Raw genomic sequence first — 20,609 nt, forward strand, 5'->3', positions numbered from 1 at the left:
TTATGCAGACAGAGAAACTCAACAGGGTGACTGTGAGACTTGTACCACGACTAGGGTGGGGGAGGGACGGAGAGAGTGGGCATGCCAGGATTACTTAAAGTGAGATAAATCTATATTCATATCGCTGGGTTGTAAGCTGCCCAAGCAAAATATAAGAGGCTGTTCCTCTAATTTGTGTTTTGCCCCACTCATTGCACCTATATCTCTAATTTCCTTTTCCCCTGAATATCAATCTCTGAAGAAGGGTCTCGACGCAAAACATCACCTATTCATTTTTACCAGAGATGCTGCCTGCTCCAGCTTTTTGTGCCTATCGCAGATGATATATTGGCTGCTGGTAGTGGGAGAGTCTAGGACAAGAGGGCACAGCCTCAGAATAAAAGGACATGCCTTTATAAAGGAGATGAGGATGAATTTATTTAGCCCGAACGTGGTCAATCTGTGAACGTTATTGCCACAGATGGTTGTGGTGGCCAGGTCACTGGGTATTTTTAAAGGTTGACAGATTCTTAATTAGTTTGCATGCCAAAGGTTATTGGGAGGAGGCATGACAATAGGGTTGAGAGGGAAAGATAGCTCAGCCATGATTGAATGGCAGAATAGACTTGATGGACCAAATGGCCCTAATTCTGCTCCTGTGACATGAACTCATGAAGAAGGAATCTCCAGGAATTATAAGAAAATGGGGAAAGTTTGTGAAATGGTAAAGTTAAGAACCTTACATACTGGAAAAAAGATTACAGGAAATTGGGCCAATTTAGTAGTGAAATAACTGAAGATGAGGTTGTGTTTGAAAAGGCAATAATTAGATTATGGAGTGTTTAGACTACAAGGCATAGCTAGCTGGAGTGAAGATAAATACATTAGGCTAAGGGTTGATGAAAAGAGGAGTCGCAGCAATAAGACTTGGATATAATTAAAGAAAGGAGAGGCAGAGGTGTCAGCAGTAGCGTGGAGAAATGAGGGAACAGTGAAAGAACGAACAGAAAGTATGTGTTTTAATCGTGGGAAACCAGGTCACTCTGCCAGGGAATGTAGGTCACACTGACAGCAACCAAGCAAGGGGTCAGGATGTGTCACAATTTTTAAGTGCTAATGGGAATTGGAGGTTGTTCGAGTTTTGGTTGATTTGGGGATATTTAAATATATGCCTTTGCATAGTCAATGTCTTCCAGCGTTCTTGTGCATCAACACCTCAAGGGTCAGTAGATGTTTCGGGTGAATTGGAAAATGTTTGAAGATTTCCTGAAAAGGACATTCGAGGTAACTAAAGAATTGAGTGAAATTGCAAAAGATCTGTGAAGAAAAAGGAGGTTGAAATGGATTAGGATGGGGGAGAAATAAACCAAATATAGTGGATAGGACAGGTTTGGAGGGATATGGACCAAGCTCAGGCAGATGGGACTAGTGTAGCTGGAACATGTTGGCTGGTGTGGGCAAGTAAAGGGCCTGTTTCCCCACTGTATCACTCTATGACTATGATAAATGGCTGAGGTGGAGATATAAATATTTCAGTCCACTACTGATGGGATGTTTTCAAGGGTTGGTCCCTTAAGGACAATATATCTTTGAAATTAGTTATTTATCCTGGAAATGTTTTGTTTGTTTTAATGTGATTTTTGCATGTATTGAAAAAAACATTTATTATGCTTCAGGAGATTGAAGTTATGCACACTATAATGAGACCTTTATTAGAGTGATCCTTACAATGTTAAAATTGTCAAAATTGTGGGGGTTGCGATTATATAGCAGCATTTAGCATAATCACGTACATCTATAAGTTAGTGTATTAGTATTGTTGAATGTGGCATTCACATTCATTCTTAAAATCCTTTTTAAGAATTCAAAAGATAATTTTTAAGAGACCAAGAGTGTGAGTGAGCGTTCTTGTTTGCAGCAGCCTGCTGTTTGATTGTATATGAAATGGCCAAAAGCTCTCCAAGTCCTTCAATCAACACACACACTCCACAGGAAACCTGTGAAGATTGACCATCCGAGATCAGGTAATATCTGTAACCTTAGCTTAATTGAGGAGGTGGAACAACAGATCAATTAGTTTTACATGACTTTGAGCACTTGATTATTTTAAAACAATTTTTCTCTTTGGAATTTGTTACTGTAATTGGAAACCATGGCAGGGCTCAGCTAGTTAAGATTTGTATGAAAAATACGAACAGTTGCATTAATGAACTGAAAAACATCAGAGCCATTGCAATTATGGGATTGCCACTAGACTAGAGACTGGTTTTGGAGAGGGTCCAGAGGAGGTTTATTAGAATGATCCCAGGAATGATTGGGTTAACATATGATGAGTGTTTGATGGCACTGGGCCTGTACTTGCTGGAGTTTAGAAGGATGAGGAGCACCTCATTGAAACTTACCGAATAATGAAAGGCTTGGATAGAGTGAATATGGAGAGGATGCTTCCACTAGTGGGAGAGTCTAGGACCAGAGGCCTCAAAATTAAAGGACGTACCTTTATAAAGGAGGTGAGGAGGAATTTCTTCAGTCAGAGGGTGGTGAGTCTGTGGAATTCATTACCACAGACGGCTGTGGAGGCCAAATCAATGAATATTTTTAAAGTGGAGATTGACAGATTCTTGATTAGTAAGGGAGTCAGGAGTTATGGGAAGAAGGCTGGAGAGTGGGGTTGAGGGGTAAAGATAGATCAGCCTTGATTGAATGGCAGAGTAGACTTGATGGGCCGAATGGCGTAATTCTTCTCCTATAACTTATGAGCTTATGAACTTATGAGACACGAGGAACTGCTGGTGCTGGAATCTTGTGTAGAACACCAAGTGCTTGAGTAACTCAATGGGTGAGAAATGGGAACAGAGTGGTTTACTGTGGGAAGTTGTCCTGTTAAACAGAGTGCTAAAATGCCCAGAAAAAGAGTAATGAGACTTAGTCTCTAACACTCCTTCGGGAATCCCTGTACTCACTCCAGCAAGCTGATGATAAATAAATTAAAAGATATTAAACGATATTGTGGTGTGGTAATGTTTGCAGTAATGGAAGGGCAGCAGGCTACACGAGAGGAACATGAGAAACAAACTAAAAAAATTGCAAATATTGGAAAATGATAGGGATAAATGGAAGGCTAGGTAGGAGGAATGAATGAATTCAAAAGAAGAAGATTCTGTTAAAAAAAGAGAGAAAGGCAGTGATAGATCAGAGAAAGGAAGATAAAAGGGGCTATCGGTGACAGGAGGAATTTTCAGCAGGTTGGAGATGAGATAGACAGGCAGCGATTTATCAAGTACAGGTGCACAACCTTTTATCCGGAGTTCCGGAAACCGAAAAGCTCCGAAAACCGGACATTTTTTCCAGGATGTCGTCTGCACACCAAAGCTCGCGTTTGGCGCCAAATTTGACTCGAAACGACCCACGGTCAACCCAGGTCTGTACTACTGTAGCGGCTGCCTCCTCCCCGGAGACCGGGGAGACACTTAAACATCTGTAAATCATTGCTTAAATGTTAGTCAGTTCGTTTGGAGGGCTTTTATGTGAAGGGGGAAACTTTAATTCTTAGTCCCCTACCTGGTCGGAGAGGCGGGGAGCGGGCGATGCCTTACCGGGTCGCCGTGCAATAAGCTCCGGAGCGCTGTGGCCGCCGACTCCCAACATCGCGGAGCTGGGGCTGCGGGCGTCCGGCCGCGGGCGGCGCCGGTTGTAGCTACGACCCCGGCAACTCTACCCCTGGCTGCGCGGCGCTCCAAATCCAGCGCGGCCCGCGGCCGGACGCCCGCAGCCCCAGCTCCGCGATGTTGTGTGTCGGCGGCCACAGCGCTACGGAGCTTACCGCACGGCTGACCGTAGGCATTACCCGCTCCCCTGGTATCCCAGCCCTGCTGACGCCGCCGACTCCCAACATCGCGGAGCTGGGGCTGCGGGCGTCCGGCCGCTGGCGGTGCTGGATTTGGAGCGCCGTGCAGCCAGGGGTAGAGTTGCCGGGGTCGGAGCTACAACCGGCGCCGCCCGCAGCCCCCAGCTCCGCGATGTTAGGTGTCGGCGGCCACAGCGCTCCGGAGCTTACTGCACGGCGACCCGGTAAGGCATTGCCCGCTCCCCGCCTCTCCGACCAGGTAGGGGACTAAGAATTAAAGTTTCCCCCTTCACCCCCCCCACCACATAAAATCCCTCCAAACTAACTGACTAACATTTAAGCAATGATTTACAATGATTCCCCGGTCTCCGGGGAGGAGGCAGCCGCTCCAGACTTTTCAAGCTGCCCGCGCTACCTACCTAATCTACGCTAAAAATCTTCCATTCGGAAATCCGAAAAATTCCGAAATCCGAGAAGTGTCTGGTCCCAAGGCTTTCGGATAAAAGGTTGTGCACCTGTAGTTTAATTATAATACAGCTTACTTGGACTTGCCAAGCACCAGCCATAGGAAACTGAAGGTGGAATTTTCCAGGAATGAAAAGAAAATAGGGAAAATACATAAAATAGCCAAACTCAGTGTCTTACACACTGGGAAAGGATTAGGCCAACTGAGTAAAGTTAACTTAAAGGTGGTGATGTGCGTTGAGCAGTTGGTCATGATGCAAATCAACTTCTGCCTCAATAATAATAATAATAATAATAAATTTTATTTTCGGGCGCCTTTCAAATCTCAAGGTCACCTTACAAAGGTTAAACAGAAGAGAAAAAAAACATATAGTCGGAGAAAAATAAATAATAAGGACATCATCAATACACAAATTAAAGATAGAAATCGCTCCAAAGACACAGAATAATTAAAAAATTAAAAAAAACACAATGTGAAGAGAGCAGCGGCAGCTAAAGCGCGCCAGCGTCCACTCTCTCTTCCGACAGCCATCTTGGACACAGACTAACAAAGTACCTTACACACAGAAAAATCTGGGTGTCATTTCTATTCACTTAAAGCCACAAACAGCTTAAGAATAGATATGAGCTCCACACTGCGCCGGGCCACTTGAACAACAAGGATATGTCAATCAGGCCATTGTTCATTGACTAGAGCTCAGTGTTCAATACCAATCTCATTGTCAAGTAAAGGAACTGGGTCTCTCAATGATTCAATGATACTTTATTGCCACGTGTACCTAGGTACGGTGAAATGCTTTGTTTTGCATACAACTCGCTAAAATCATACAGCAGACCTCACCTAGGTAGTACACAAATGGCAACACATGTCTGGTGCAGAGAAAGTTACAAACGTTCACTGAACATTCCTATCTACTGCCTGTCATAGCATGTGGCATTTCCTCCCCACCCCCCCTCTTCTCCTCACATCACCCCCCCCCCCCCCCCACCCCCTCCACCGGGTTCCTGAAGGCCCTCGCTGGGTCCCCTCATTGTATTCAATGGACCACCTCGCTCGCTGGTTCCTGTCGGCGACTGTGGCTTGGGGCCGAGTTCGTAGTCCGTAGGCTTCGTTCATTGTCCCCGGATCAAATCTCTCTCTTCCCATGACTGTGTTGCCAGACACAGCTCCAACTCCATCTTTAAATTCACCATCAATACCCCCATCAATGGATGAGTAATAGGCAGTGATGAATCAGACTACACGATAATGAATCGTCAATCTGGTCGAGTTTTGCCAGAACAATAATCTTTCCCTTAACGTGAGCAGTGCCAATGAGCTGATTGTTGACTTCACACAGGGAAAGCCGAGGGACAATACACCCGTCTTTATCAAAGTGGAGAGCATCAACAACTTCAAGTTCCTGGATATACGTATCACAAAGCAAGCTAACCAATACATCAATTGTCTCAGGACATTTGGCATGTCACCAATGCTGACCATGGGTGTCTCCAGGATGCTATTCCCTACATGGAGGACGCCCGTGCGTGACTTTGTTTAACGTGGGGAGACTGGTGCACGGACAGCCACCTCACGGTCCTTGACAGATCTGGGTCAGGATCCAGTAGCATGGAGTCCAAGCCGACCGGAGACCAATTTCTGCTGCAGCATTCATCCGCCTTCCCAGCCGTTGTGACGCCCCAATAAGATCAGCCATCGTCCTCCGCCTGTTCCACCATTGAGATCTTGGTTGGATTGCTCTTTGTCAGAGACCTCCCCCTCAACCTTACCGCCATAGGTGGCCCTATCAGGAGCATAGCTCCAAACGGCATCGCTCTCAGGATCTCAGGTCCACACAAGCTTCTCCACCACGACAAGGTGACAATCCATGGAGAAGCTCACCAAATATTCTTATGCATTTCTACTGGTGTGCAAAACATTCCTTTATTGTGGTGTACTAACCACAACATTATTCTACAGTGAAGCGCATTGGTTGCTGTCATGGGTGAAATAATAGTGGGCTAATAATGAGTAAAGAGGGATGTGGATTGTGTTAATGTGGTGACGGGGAACTGCAGACAAAGCCTAAAAGTAGAGACATGGAACGCAACAGTGACAGCAACCAAGTTTCAGACTCTTCATTGATTATGTTATTGCGTGCACCCATCATTGTAACAGAAAATTGTATCTACTGCCACCTAAAGTTAGACTTGTGGATAATTATTTTATTGTGTAATCAAGACCTAGTTTGTTGCATGTCTGTAACCTCCATTCTGTAATCAAGAGTTAGTTTTACTGTTAATCACGTTTCTGTGTAATCTTGTCAGCTGAGGATGTAAAGGCTGTACCAAAGAAGCACTGAGGAGATCATCCTTGACGGGTCTCCTTGTGAGCATCAGTTTTAATAAATTGCCAGTTACTTCGAACATCAACTCCACATGAGCTTTCCATTTGCTCTTACAGTTGCATTAAAGCCTAGTTCAGTAATACGAATGATCAAGAACTAAGTAGGGTGCAGAATGTTGTGCATGTTGCCTAGTCCATCATGACTACTGACCTCTTCAACATCGAAGAGATCTTCAGGAAGTGCTGCCTCAAGAGGACCGCTAATATTATCAAAGACCCTCGCAAAGCTGGCCACTCTCTCTTCTCACTGCTGCCATCGGAGGAGGGCACAGGTGCCTGAAAACATTACCTCCCAGTTCAAGACTAGTTTCTTCCCATCAGCCATCAAATTCTTGAACCAAAGATAGACACAAAATGCTGGAGTAGCTCTCTGGAGAGAAGGAATGGGTGACTTTTCGGGTCGAGTCCCTTATTCAGCCCGAGGAACGCTAACCACAACATTATCTCAACATCGAGCCACAATGGACTTTGCATGTGTAGGAAGGAACTGCAGATGCTAGTTTATACTGAAGATAGATACAAAGTGCTGGAGTTAGTGGGTCAAGAAGCATTTCTGGCAAAAAAGGATGGATGACATTTCAGGTCGGAACCCTTCCTCAGACTGAAAGACTTTGCATCCCTGAGGTTGCTCTGCAGATGTCGTTTTTGCACTATCATTTACTTAGAATAACCGTTAATGTATTGTATAATCGTTGTTGTATATGTTGTTAGCTCTAATGTGCCTGCAAAGCTGCAATAAGTCAGAATTTCATTGTTCCAGTTCATTTCCAATGCATATGACAAATAAACATCATCCTCATGTTAGAACAAAGAGCAATTAGATTGTGGAAGTGTTTTGATTGCAAGGCATAGCTAGCTGGAGCAAAGATAAACACAGGAGTTACTTCAGCATTTTGTGTTTAACCTCGGTATAAACCAGCATCGGCAGTTCCTTCCTACAAATAGCTGGCGGGCAGATAGACAACTGCAGAGATGAAACAATGATCAAAGACTATAAAGAAAAGTAATTTACTGATGAATTATGGTGAAAATGTAAAATCCAGTACAACAATTGTAACACAAATCCTATAAACCGCTGGACATTTGTTGTCCTCTCTTGATGTGTTTCCACTGTACATATTGTTCAAGGCCTGAATAAGATGACTAGCTTGAGAGACTCACTTTGTGTTCTGAGCCTTCAAGAAAGCGACCGGGCCCTGGGTGAAAGTCAGATGTAGGGTGGAGATCAAACACACAAATCCCTCCAACAGTCTTAAACGTAAACAAAAACATAGATATTTTAAATTGATCTTTTGTGTGAGAGGCTGTGCTGAGGAATGAATATCTTCCACTATGAACGATCAGGATAAAGCACAGTCAGATTGTTATAATATGCAGACTTGTCATGTATTCATAGAAAGTGCAAAGGTGCATTTTGTCTCATATTGATCCTGTGGGATGGAATAAAACAATAAATTATATTGCGGAGCGGGTGGTGAGTTAAATCAGCTTTGACAGGGCACCAAACCAGCGGTGAATCTGTTGCCAAAAAGAAAGGGATGTACTTTAGTGATTCAGAACTCGCTGGGGGAACAGCTCTTACAGAGAGCCCATCTCAAAGGAGCAGAGAGTGATCAGCATGATCCACTGCCAAGTTTGCAGCTCCTCTGCAGAAGATGAATTTAACTCGCACCGTGAAGTAAGTGGAGAATCCTAGCACTTATCTTGGCTTGTCAATATTAGATTGACATTGATTGGATGTTTCAGCAAGCGCTCATTATTTCTGGCTGCTCTTTTGTTCCAAGGTAATCATTTCCACCGTATGTGGTGCAGAATAAAAACAGCACCTGGGTAGCCTCAGTGGGAAATCATGCCCAAAGCGGGTGAGGCTTGGAGGTGAGGCTGAAACACTGTCATGTTACCTCGCAACAGCAAGACATGCTGCTAACTAACTCCTGCAAATGCAAGATCCTGTAATAGACTTGGGTGCAGTTAACTCCTTGGATGTCAACGTACAACAGGACGGCAAACGTACAAGTACAACAAAGTATCAACATCAGAGTACATTAAGGGCCTGTCCCACTTAGGTGATTTTTTCGGTGACTGATGGCGACAGTCACAGTCGTAGCAGGTCGCTGAAAAAACGGCGACTGGACCCCCCCTACGACAATGCCTACGACAACCTACTACTTCGTCGACGTCAAGCTATCGACAACCGGCGACCCATTAGGGCGTCCACCTACGACCACATCTACGACAATGTACGGCTACATTTGCGACAACCTATGACAACCCAAAGTCAACTTGCGTCCACCTGCGACAAGCTATGACAAGCTACGACCCTGTCGGCGACAACTGAAGGCAACTGACGACAATTCAGTCGCCGGTACCTGTCACCGATTGATGTAGGTAGTCTCCAATGGAATTCACCGAAGTCATCACCCGGCAACAAGCTACGCCACCTGGCAACAAACTGCGTCATCCTGGCGACAACCTACAACGGCGCCTATGACAGGAGAAGACAAGCTACCTCAAGCCCACGGTCGCCAAAAGGTTTTGAACATGTCAGAATCCAGCAGTGACAAGAAAAAAGTTACGACTCTTTAGGCGGCTTGAGGAGACAACTCACGTCCATACAGGCGTCTCCCTGCGACCATGTGGTGACAGCCTAGTCGCCTGTAGTCGCCAGAATAATCGCCTAAGTGGGCAGGCCCTTTACTCTCTTGTTCTTACGGACCTCTTTATAAGGGATTTCAGTTGTGGTGGATGGGTCTACCGACCTTCACCACCAGGCCTGGCTGTCGACCCTACTCACACGGGCCAACTCCAAGCCGGGCTGCTGACACCATCCATGTCCCCCACTGCTACCAGGCTGGGCTGACAACTATCACCACCAGGTATATGTGGGTGTGTGTGTGGGTGTGTGTGGGAGTGTTCAGTGTGTGGCTGTGTGTGGGTGGGTGTGTGTGGGAGTGTGTGGGAGTGTGTGGGAGTGGTGGGTGTGGGTGGGTGTGGGGAAATGTTGTTGTGGGTGGTGTGTGGTAAAGGTGTGTGTGTAAGTGTGTTGGGTTTGGGAGTGTGTGTTGGTGGGTGTGAAAGTGTGTGAGGGTAAGTGTGTGGGTGTGTGTGGGTGTGTATGTGGGTGTGTGTGGGAGAGTGGGAATGTTCACTGTGTGGGTCTGAGGGGGTGGGTGTGTGTGGGTGTGGGTGTGTGTGGGTGTGTGTGGATGTGTGTGGGTGTGTGGGTGAGTGTGGGTGTGTGGGTGTGTGTGGGTATGTGTTTGAGTTTGTGTGGGTGTGCGTGTCGATGAGCGTGTGGGTGTGTGTGTGGATGTGGGAGTGTTCACTGTGTGGGTGTGTGTGAGGGTGTGTGGGAGTGTCCACTGTGTGAGAGTGTGCGTGTGTGTGTGTGTGTATGTGTGTGTGTGGGGGTGTGTGTGTGGGTGAGTGTGTGTGTGTGAGAGTGTTCACTGTGTGGGGGTGGTGTGGGTGTGTGTGGATTTGTGTGGGTGTGTGTGGGTGTGTGTGTGGGTGTGTGTGGGTGAGTGAGTGTGTGTTGGTGTGTGTTGGTGTGTGTTGGTGTGTGTTGGTGTGTGTGGGTGTATGTGTGGGAGTGTGTGGGTGTGGGAGTGTGTGGGAGTGTGTGGGAGTGTGTGGGAGTGTGTGGGAGTGTGTGGGAGTGTGTGTGTCTCTCTGTGTGTGGGAGCATTCACTGTGTGGATTTATGTGGGACCACTCTTTTTTTTTCTTCTTCTTAACAAGGATTTTATTCAGGATTTTCATTTTACAGTATACCAGGAGGGACAAAGACATTCAATTGTCACATTACATCAGGCAATCATTATAATACAATTGTGCCATCTTTATCTACAATACACTCAAACTCCCCCCCCCCCCCCCCCCCCCCCCCCCGCGGCGACCAGCGTTCACGGAAGGCCTCTAGAGTCCCCTTGGTCACCGTGTGTTCCATCTCCAGAGTCATGCGAGCACGGACATAGGCCCAGAAGAGGGGCAGGCAGTTGACTCTGGTGTGGGATCACTCATGTGTGGGTGTGGGTGGGAGCGTTCACTGTGTGGAAGTATTTGGAGCATGGAAATTAAAAAAAAACACCATGGTGAAGTGTGTGAGTGCAATGGCTCCATGGTTCATGCTATGAACCCAATCTATTGGGTTACCATATCAGTGAGGGCACCAGTGAGCGTCTCATGACCATCCATCTAGTGCTTGCCAACAACCAGATGGAACAGTTGTGAGTGCCTATGCCCCTACTTTACAGTCTGAAGAGGAAGTAAAAGAGACCTTCTACGCCTGCTTGGACAAGACACTGTCTAAAATCCCCAGGGAGGATAAGATTACTCTCCTAGGAGACTTCAACGCCAGGGTCGGCCGGGACCAACAGCTCTGGAAGGGTACCATAGGAAAGGAAGGCATCAGGAACATCGACTCACAATGGAGCTCTGCTTCTCAGCAAATGTGCTCAGCATGACCTCATCATCACTAACACCCTCTTTCGCCAGAAAAACAAACTAAAGGCACCTTGGAGACACCCACGCTCTGAACAGTGGCATCTCATTGACGATGTCATTGTGTGAGCCAGGTATCACCATGACGTGAACATTACAAGGGCCCTGATCGATGCAGATGTCTGCTGGACAGATCATCGCCTCATCTGCTCCATGACGTCCATCAAACTCAAGAGGAAGAGGAGGATTCAAACGAAGCAGATCCAGCCAAGGCTGAACCTTGAACGCCTGGAGGAAACTGCCACTCAGCAGCGATTTCAGGCTTCTCTTGGGGAAAGCCTCCAACAGGAATATCCTGATGACATTGAAGGGCACTGGAGCCGGCTCAAATCCACCATCCATGATACCTGTAAAAACATCCTTGGGTGCAAGTGCAGAAAGCACCAGGACAGCTCATCTCCAAGAAAAGGAAAGCCTTTCGTGCCTGGCAAAATGATGTAACCGTCAAGGCCAAAAGAGCGGCTCACTCCAGAGCCAAGGTGGACGTCCAGAGCCGGGTGAGGGAGCTTAAGAACTCTTGGTGGACAGATAAGTCTCTGGAAATCCAGAGACTGGCAGACTCAGGTGACACCAGTGGCTTCTTCAGCGCTACTAAGGCTGTCTATGGTCCAAGCTACCGCGGCTAAACCCCCCTGCGCTCAAAAAACGGACAAGAACTGCTGAAGGACAATGAGTTCATTAACGCCGGATGGCAAGAGCACTTCTAGGAACTCCTCAACCGTGACAGCACAACGGAACCAGACATTACCCACCGCATCCCCAAGAGTCCGATCAGGGAAGATATGGAAGAACCTCCCACTATGACAGAGGTTCAAGATGCCATCACGAGCCTTAAGACCAACAAGGCCACAGGTCCAGATGGGATCCCAGCTGAGATGGAAGGTGGACCGGAACTCCTGTACCACATTCATGCCCTACTCCTCAAGGTCTGGGGAAAAAGAAAAACTTCCCTCGGAACTCAGAGATGCTCCAATAGTGACCATTTTCAAGAAGGGGACAAGGCTGAATGTGGAAACTACAGGGGCATCTCGCTCCTGTCAACAACAGGTAAAGTCCTAGCTCGTGTCCTCGCAAACCGACTTCTACCACTGTCTGCGGAGGTACTCCTAGAATCACAGTGTGGTTTCCACCCATCCAGAGGTACAGCAGACATGATATTCACAGGACGCCAACTCCAGGAAAATGCTGTGAACAAAGGCAGCCTTTTCTTCATGGCCTTCATAGACATGACAAAGGCTTTTGACTCGGTGGACCGCCAGGCTCTTTGGAGCATACTATCAAGGTATGACAAGTACATCACAATATTGAGACTTCTACATGATGGCGTGTCGGGCACAGGGCTCAGCAACTGCGGTTTTGAGTCCGAACCCTTCACTGTGGAAACGGGGGTCAAACAGGGATGCATCATCGCACCCACCCTGTTTGTCATCTTCATTGCTGCCATATTTCACCTCATCGGTGAGGAGCTGCCACAATGGATCCCAATCCTCTACAGAACTGACGGTGGGTTCTTCAACCTTAATAGGTTGAGGGCCAAGAGCAAAGTCAGTAACACCACCATCATGGAGCTTCAGTACGTGGACGACTGCGCCATTGCAGCACACTCTGCAGAAGACCTCCATGGCATCCTGAATGCCTTTGCCAAGCCACACAGAGCCATGGGCCAAGCCTTAAATATCACGAAGAACCAGGTCCTAAATCAACCTCCACCCATCCAGCTGTCTACCCAACCCACTATAAAAGTGGACGACACCACACTTGAAAACGTTGACCACTTCTCCTACCTAGGCAGCATTCTTTCCTCAAAAGCTGACATCGACTCTGCGGTCGACCATCCCCTGAGTTGTGCTAGTGGAGCCTATGCCAGACTCAGGAAAAGATTCTTTGAAGACCGAGACCTAAAGGCCCAAACAAAACTGCTGGTCTACAGAGCCGTTGTCCTCTCCACCCTGTGGTATGGAGCCAAGCCATGTACCTACAGCAGGCACATGAGAGCCCTGGAACAATACCATCAAAGATCCCTATGAAAGATTCTGAGGATCAGCCGGGAGGACAAACGCATCAACATCAGCATTTTGGAGGAAGCCAACATGACCAGCATCACCACCACAATAATGCAGCACCAACTTCGATGGACTCACCATGTCATCCGCATGTCCAACACACGTCTCCCTAAACAAATTCTGTACTCTTAATTGAAGGAAGGTCTGTGAGCCCCCGGCGGGCCAAAGAAACGCTTCAAGGACAACATCAACAGTCTGAAGAAATTACACATCACATTAAGCAACTGGGAGCACATTGAGCTGGACAGGTGCTCCTGGAGGAAATCTGTGCAGGAAGGAGCTGCACTTCACAAAATGGAACAACGCCATGTTGCAGAGACTAAGTGACAGCACCGTAAGGTGAGAGAGAAGGGGGCTTGATGACGACAAACCACCACCAGTCTCCACTGCCCACGTTGCATCAAGATGTGTGGATCACGGATCGTCCTCTACAGACATCTGTAGACCCACAAGTAGACGACCCTATAGAGAGGACAGCCATACTTGTTTCGAGTGACTGCCGATGATGATTGGGTTACCCAATATCAGGAATAAAAAGGGAACTTTAATTTTCATCCTCTAAATATAACAAGGTTTTGGGTAAACAGTAACAAGTTGGAAGATCACCTGAGGTAACTCAAGTTATTGAGTGATATTAGGGGTTGGACAGGCTAGATGCAGGAAGATTGCTCCCGATGTTGGGGAGGTCCAGGACAAGGGGTCACAGCTTAAGGATAAGGGGGAAATCCTTTAAAACCGAGATGAGAAGAACTTTTTTCACACAGAGAGTGGTGAATCTCTGGAACTCTCTGCCACAGAGGGTAGTCGAGGCCAGTTCATTGGCTATATTTAAGAGGGAGTTAGATGTGGCCCTTGTGGCTAAGGGGATCAGAGGGTATGGAGAGAAGGCAGGTACGGGATACTGAGTTGGATGATCAGCCATGATCATATTGAATGGTGGTGCAGGCTCGAAGGGCCGAATGGCCTACTCCTGCACCTAATTTCTATGTTTCTGTTTCTATGTTTCTATGAAGCAAAAGGGGGTGATAATGGCTTAAGGGCCTGTCCACCAGGCGATTTTTTTCGGCGACTGCTGGTGACTGTAAGAGTCGTAGCAGGTCGCCGAAAAAGCGGCGACTGGACCCCCCTTACGCCAATGTCTACAACAAGCTACGACGACCTACCACCTAGTCGACGTCAAGCTACGCAAGCTACCGACAACCGGCGACCCATTAGGATTTCCACCTACGACCACACCTATGACAACCTACAACCACACACGCGACAACCTACGTCCACCCGCGACAAGCTACGACAAGCAACGACCCTGTCGGCGACAACTGAAGACAATTCAGTCACCGGTACCTGTCGCCGGTTGATGTAGGTTGACGTAGGTAATCATCAATGGAATTCACCGAAGTCAGCACCCGGCGCAATCAACGTCACCTGGTGACAACCTGCGTCATCCTGGCGACAACCTACGACAGCACCTACAACAGGAGAAGACAAGCTACGTCAAGCCCACAGTCGCCGAAAAGTTTTGAACGAAAAACGTTACGACTTGAGGAGACTACTCACAACCATACAGGTGTCACACTGCGACCATGTGGCAACAGCCTAGTCACCTGCAATCGCCGAAAAAATCGCCTAAGTGGGACAGGGGCTTAATGATCAGAAATAATTAAACTGAAAGGCTTAAGGTAAAGAGATAATACCTTCCATACCACCACTGATGGGATATTAGTGGTGGACTGGATTTGTGTGGGACCACTTTTTTCTTCTTCTCCTTTCTGTGTCTATTTTCATTTAAATCGAAGATAGACACGAAAAGCTGGAGTAACTCAGCAGGACAGGCAGCATCTCTGGAGAGAAGGAATGGGTGATGTTTTGAATTGAGACACTTCTTCAGACTGATTGATGACAGATGATCTTCTAAAGGTCGGTCCTTGAAGACCAATATCTTTGAAATTAATTATGTTATTGTTAGTTTTTAAATGATTTTTGCATGTATTGAAAACTGTGTATCAAGCAACAGGAAATTGAGGTTCCATATATTGTAATGTGACCTTTGTTATAGTGATCTATAAAATATAAATATTTTTGTGTTAATAAAGAGGGTATTTAGCATAATCAAATAATCATGCGTTGGTATTGTTTAATATGGGATTCACATTAATTCTTAAAATCCTTTTAAAGAATTTAAGAGAGAAATTTTAAGTGAGTGAAAGGACAATTCTGGGCCCTCTGCTGGTTGCAACAGCCTGTTGTTTGACTGCACAAGTAGTGGCCAAAACACTCTCCAATTCAAAAGATCAGTCCTACAATAGGTTCTGGAGATATAAACATCCGACTCTATCTCCATTCAGTTTATGTGGACAAGAGTGCAGTTTAGTGTGATTTATCGGTTCATGAAAAAAAACTATTATTACACCATATATAATCACTCACAACTTTTTCACTGAACATCATGTTGGCCCAGTTGGTCAGGCAAGCAAGAGACAGAATGGATGTGTGGTGCATTTTAGCCGATTTATCAGCCTTCTGTCCCATCAGTCTACCCAACACCATTTCCTGCCTAATGTGAATTTCCTTCAGTTCCTCCGTCATCCTAGATCCTCTGCCACTAGCACATCAGGGAGATTGTTTGTGTCCTCCTTAGTGAAGACAGATCCAAAGTACCTGTTCAACTCATCTGCCATTACCTTGTTCCCCATAATAAAGTCACCTTTTTCAGTCTTCAAGGGTCCAACTTTGGTCTTAACTAATTTTTTCCTCTTCACATACCTAAAGAAGCTTTACTATCCTCCTCTATATTCTTGGCTAGCTTACCTTCGCACCTCATCTTTTCTCCCCGTATTGCCTTATTAATTATCTTATGTTGCTCTTTAAAAGTTACCCAATTCTCTGGCTTCCCAATCATCTTTGCGATGTTATACTTCTCTTTTTTATACTGTCCCTGACTTCCCTTGTCAGCCACAGTCGCCCCTTACTCCTCTTGGAATCTTTCTTCCTCTTTGGAATGAACTGATCCTGCACCTTCTGTATTGCTTGTTTACTCAACTGCTCTTATTATGAAGGCCAACATGACATTTGCTTTCTTCACTGCCTGCTGTACCTGCATGCTTACTTTCAGTGACTGATGAACAAGGACCTCCAGATCTCTTTGTACTTCCCATTTTCCCAACTTGACACCATTCAGATAACAATCTGCCTTCCTGTTTTTGCCACCAATGTGGATAACCTCACATTTATACACATTAAACTGCATCTGCCATGCATCTGCCCACTCACCCAACCTGTTCAAGTCACCCTGCATCCTCATAGCATCCTCCTTACAGTTCACAGCTTTGTGTCATCTGCAAATTTGCTAATGTTACTTTGAATCCCTTAATCTAAATCATTGATGTATATTGTAAATAACTGCGATCCCAGCACCGAGCCTTGCGGTACCCCACTAATCACTGCCTGCAATGTACGGGTGATCTCTGATCGGCACGGACTTGGTGGGTCTAAGGGCCTGTTTCTACGCCGTATCTCTAAAGTTGCCCCCGCTGTATAAAGTTACAGATTCACATCCTTAAGGGCCTGTCCCACTTAGGCAAGTTTTTAGGCGAGTTTTTAGGCGACTGCCAGCAACTAGGCTGTCGCCACATGGTCGCCGGGGTGTCGCCTGTATGGTTGTGAATAGTCTCCTCAGTCGCCCAAAGAGTCGTAGCATTTTTCTGGTCACCGCTGGACTTTGAAATGTTCAAAACTTTTTGGCGACAGTGGGCGACCGTGGGCTTGTCGTAGCTTGTCTTCTCTTGACGTAGGTTTTCGTAGGTTGTTGCCAGGATGCCGTAGGTTGTCGCCAGGTGACGTAGGTTGTCGCTGGTGCTGACTTAGATTAATTTAATTGTCGCAGTCGCTGGCAGTCGCCTAAAAAATCGTCTAAGTGGGACAGGCCCATTAGTTCAGTCGCCGGTTTTTCGGCGACCTGCTATCACTACAGGTGCACAACCTTTTATCCGAAAGCCTTGGGACCAGACATTTTTCGTAATTCAGAATTTGTCGGTCTTCGGAATGGAAATTTTTTAGCATAGATTTTAATGGCTGGCTCAGTGGTAGAGTGCTCGGCTCATATCCGCAAGGTCGCGAGTTTGCGCTTTGATCCCGGCAGTAAACTCGGTCGCGAGTTTGAGGCTTCAATGTAGTTTTTTCTTGCAGAATAAATGTTTGTATGAAATGCAGTGTAGGAGAGGTGTACTGACTGTGTGGGCAGAACTTTGGAAGTGATTGCCCACCAGTCTAAAAAGCCGCTGTGTCTCCCTGTCCCTGGGATAGCAGGGGGTGATCAAACAGCACAATACCCCCCTCCCCCTCCAACTCCAGAGGAATCCGCTCCCCGATAGGCCGCTACGGCGAAAAGTGGCAGTTTGCCCACAGCCCGAGCTGCGCCCCCTCATCCGCCACCCCAAGAACAAGACGTACCTTGCACACCATCAGCTTCTGCCCCTACGTGTTCCTCTGGAGTTGGAGCGGGGCTGGGCTGGAGTTGCTGCTGGCTGTGGGTCTCTGGGATCTCCGTGCTTGCAGTGGGCCTGGGGGTCGGTGTCCCGTTGGTCCTGACGTCTCCGGCCACCCCCCTGAACAGGAGCTGAGACTGGAAACTGTACCGCCCTTGCCCCCTCCCTCTGCAACTGCAAACAACCCCACTCTCCTGCAAGGGCGGTACAGTTCCCGGAGGATGGCAGGTGGCCGGAGACGTCAGGACCAACAGGAACCCGCTCCCCGATGGGCCCCTACGACGCCCCGAGCTGCGCCCCGTCATCCGCAACCCAGGTTCCTCTGTAGTTGGAGCGGGGCTGGGCTGGGCTGCTGTTGGCTGTGGGTCTCTGGGATCTCCATGCTTGCAGTGGGCCTGGGGGTCGGTGTCCCGATGAGGGGGCGCAGCTCGGGGAACGGCTTCTGGTGGTCCTGACATCTCCGGCCAGTTTGCAGTTTTCCTCTGGAGTTGGAACGGGGCTGGGCTGCTGCTGGCTGTGGGTCTCTGGGATCTCCGTGCTTGCAGTGGGCCTGGGGGTCGGTGTCCCGTTGGTCCTGACGTCTCCGGTGACTGGCACGGTCCTGCTGCAATCGCCGACTTGAAGACAGTGCAAAGCCCCCGCGCCGGTGCAATGGGCGGGGAGCTGGAGAGGGGAGGGAAGGGGTCACACACATGGCCGGGAAGCAGAGGGGTGTAGGTGGGGTGAAACTGAAGGGAGCGACAATCTGCTGCTGCCTGCCCCGCTGAGTTAAAAAGTTCCCACGCAAGACTCACGATACACTGTGTATCGTGCTACCGTGGGAACTTTTTAACTCAGCGGGCAGGCAGCAGCATATTGTCAATTATTAACCCTCCCGCGCAATATACCCTCACCTTCTCTTTTATGAATGGGGATTTAGTTCCCCTTTCTTCGAGGACCGACCGGAGGTTCCGCTGTCACCTCTGCGGGCCGCCCTCGGTGAACGTTTTCAAGGACCTTTCTTCAAGGACCGAAAAAATGGCCGCTATTCGGAGGTTTTCGTTATTTGGATCTTCGGATAAAAGGTTGTGCACCTAACAGTTGCCAGTAGTCGCCTAAAAATTGCCTAGTGGGAGAGGCCCTTTAAAAAAGTACACTGTTAGATTCTTGTTATTAACTTGCTTGGCTCTTGTCCCAGGATGGTGTCCATTTCCATCACCTATTTTAGTCTTGCAATGCTTTGACGACAAATTTTAGAATGGGCAGGAGAACAAAGCAATTTAGGAAACCTAGATGGGCTGTGTTATAAGAATGCCCAGCGTGTACAAGTGTTAAAATGGTTTATAGGTACGTAAAATGAATGTGACAATAATCTAGATGAATGCCACAAATTGGATTTGCTTAGGTTAGTTTAGCTTAGAGATACAGCATGGAATCAGGCCTGTCAGCTCAATGAGTCTGCGCCGACTAATGATCACACGTACACTAGTTCTATCCCTTTGCTCTTTGCTCAATTGCTGTTTGTGGGAACTACTAATGTATGAATCAAGAGGCAGCCATTAGACTGGATATCATGGAAGCCATCTTGCTATCAACAGTGACGCAACTGATGGAGCTACTGCCTCACAGCACCAGAGATCAGGGTTCGATCCTGACATCCGGTGCTATCTGTGTGCAGTTTGCACGTTCTCGCCCTGTGACCATGTGGATTTCCTCCAGGCATTCCGGTTTCTTCCCCCATCCCAAAGGATGTGAGGGTTTGTAGGTTAATTAGCTTGTAAATTGCCCCTAGCATGCAGGTATTGGATGAAAATTGGATTAATATAGAACTTGTGTAAACAGGTGATCGATGTTTGGCATGGAAGGTGGGCTGATGAGCCTGTTTTCATGCTGTATCACCAATCTAAGATAAACTAAACTGGCAAACGTATAAAGTTAAGAAAACTACAAAATTTAAAAAATACTTTTCAAAATCAAAACCCCCTGTTCCAAAACCCCCTGTACCATACGCCAGTGTGTGCTCTGATGTTGATTCTGCAAGCTCAGCTTTCAATTTATTTACCTGTTGTTCTAAGATGGTTCTTACAATATAACCCGTAAAGTTTTCCTGATTACTTGTGATTCCACTGTACGGACAAAGTACAGATATAATACACTCAAAAGAATGAAGTGCACAAAATTAATCTGCAATACACTTCAGTGTTATGTATTATGAAGCTACTCATGAAGCTACCATCTTCCAGGCTAATCACATCAATATTTATTGCTTTGTGTTAATGATAAGGGAAGATAGGACCACATGTGGAGTAACACAGCAAGACAGGGGGCTTGTTACTATGAACAAATGAGACAAGTGCAATTTCATCATGGAATTTATGGTAAAAATCCTTTTGAAAGAATTGAAAATAATTGTTTTATATGTAACAATAAAGACTCTCGTTTGGGAGTGCTTCACTTTGTTTTGATGAGATGTGTTCACATGAAGTGTTGATCTGTTATCCATGGTACGGAGAGACCACTGCACATCTACTTTTATTTTATGTACAACAGTTTAATGAAATTTGTATGTTGAAATTTCCAAAAGCTTTTCCAAAAATAAAACACAATGGGGACATTTTTTACTGTTCCTGGTGATCTTAATGGCATCTTGAAATTAGGATTATAAATTAGAAAGTCAGAGCTACTTTGAAACAATATGTTTTCAATTGGGTTAAAAGTAAACAGTGGAAGAAAATATGCACATTATCTTTACGTTAAAAGTATGGCGTATCATAACCAGATGGAAAGTAGTCCTTTGGGAGCTTTCAATGTTTCTGTAAATAGATAGTTTGACTTTGATATCTTAGACTGGTAAACAGATGGGCTGTTTGGAAAACCTGGAATAACAACTTCATTTAACTCCC

This window comes from Amblyraja radiata, chromosome 7, assembly GCF_010909765.2.
Source record: "Amblyraja radiata isolate CabotCenter1 chromosome 7, sAmbRad1.1.pri, whole genome shotgun sequence".
NCBI classification, from domain to species: Eukaryota; Metazoa; Chordata; class Chondrichthyes; order Rajiformes; family Rajidae; genus Amblyraja; species Amblyraja radiata.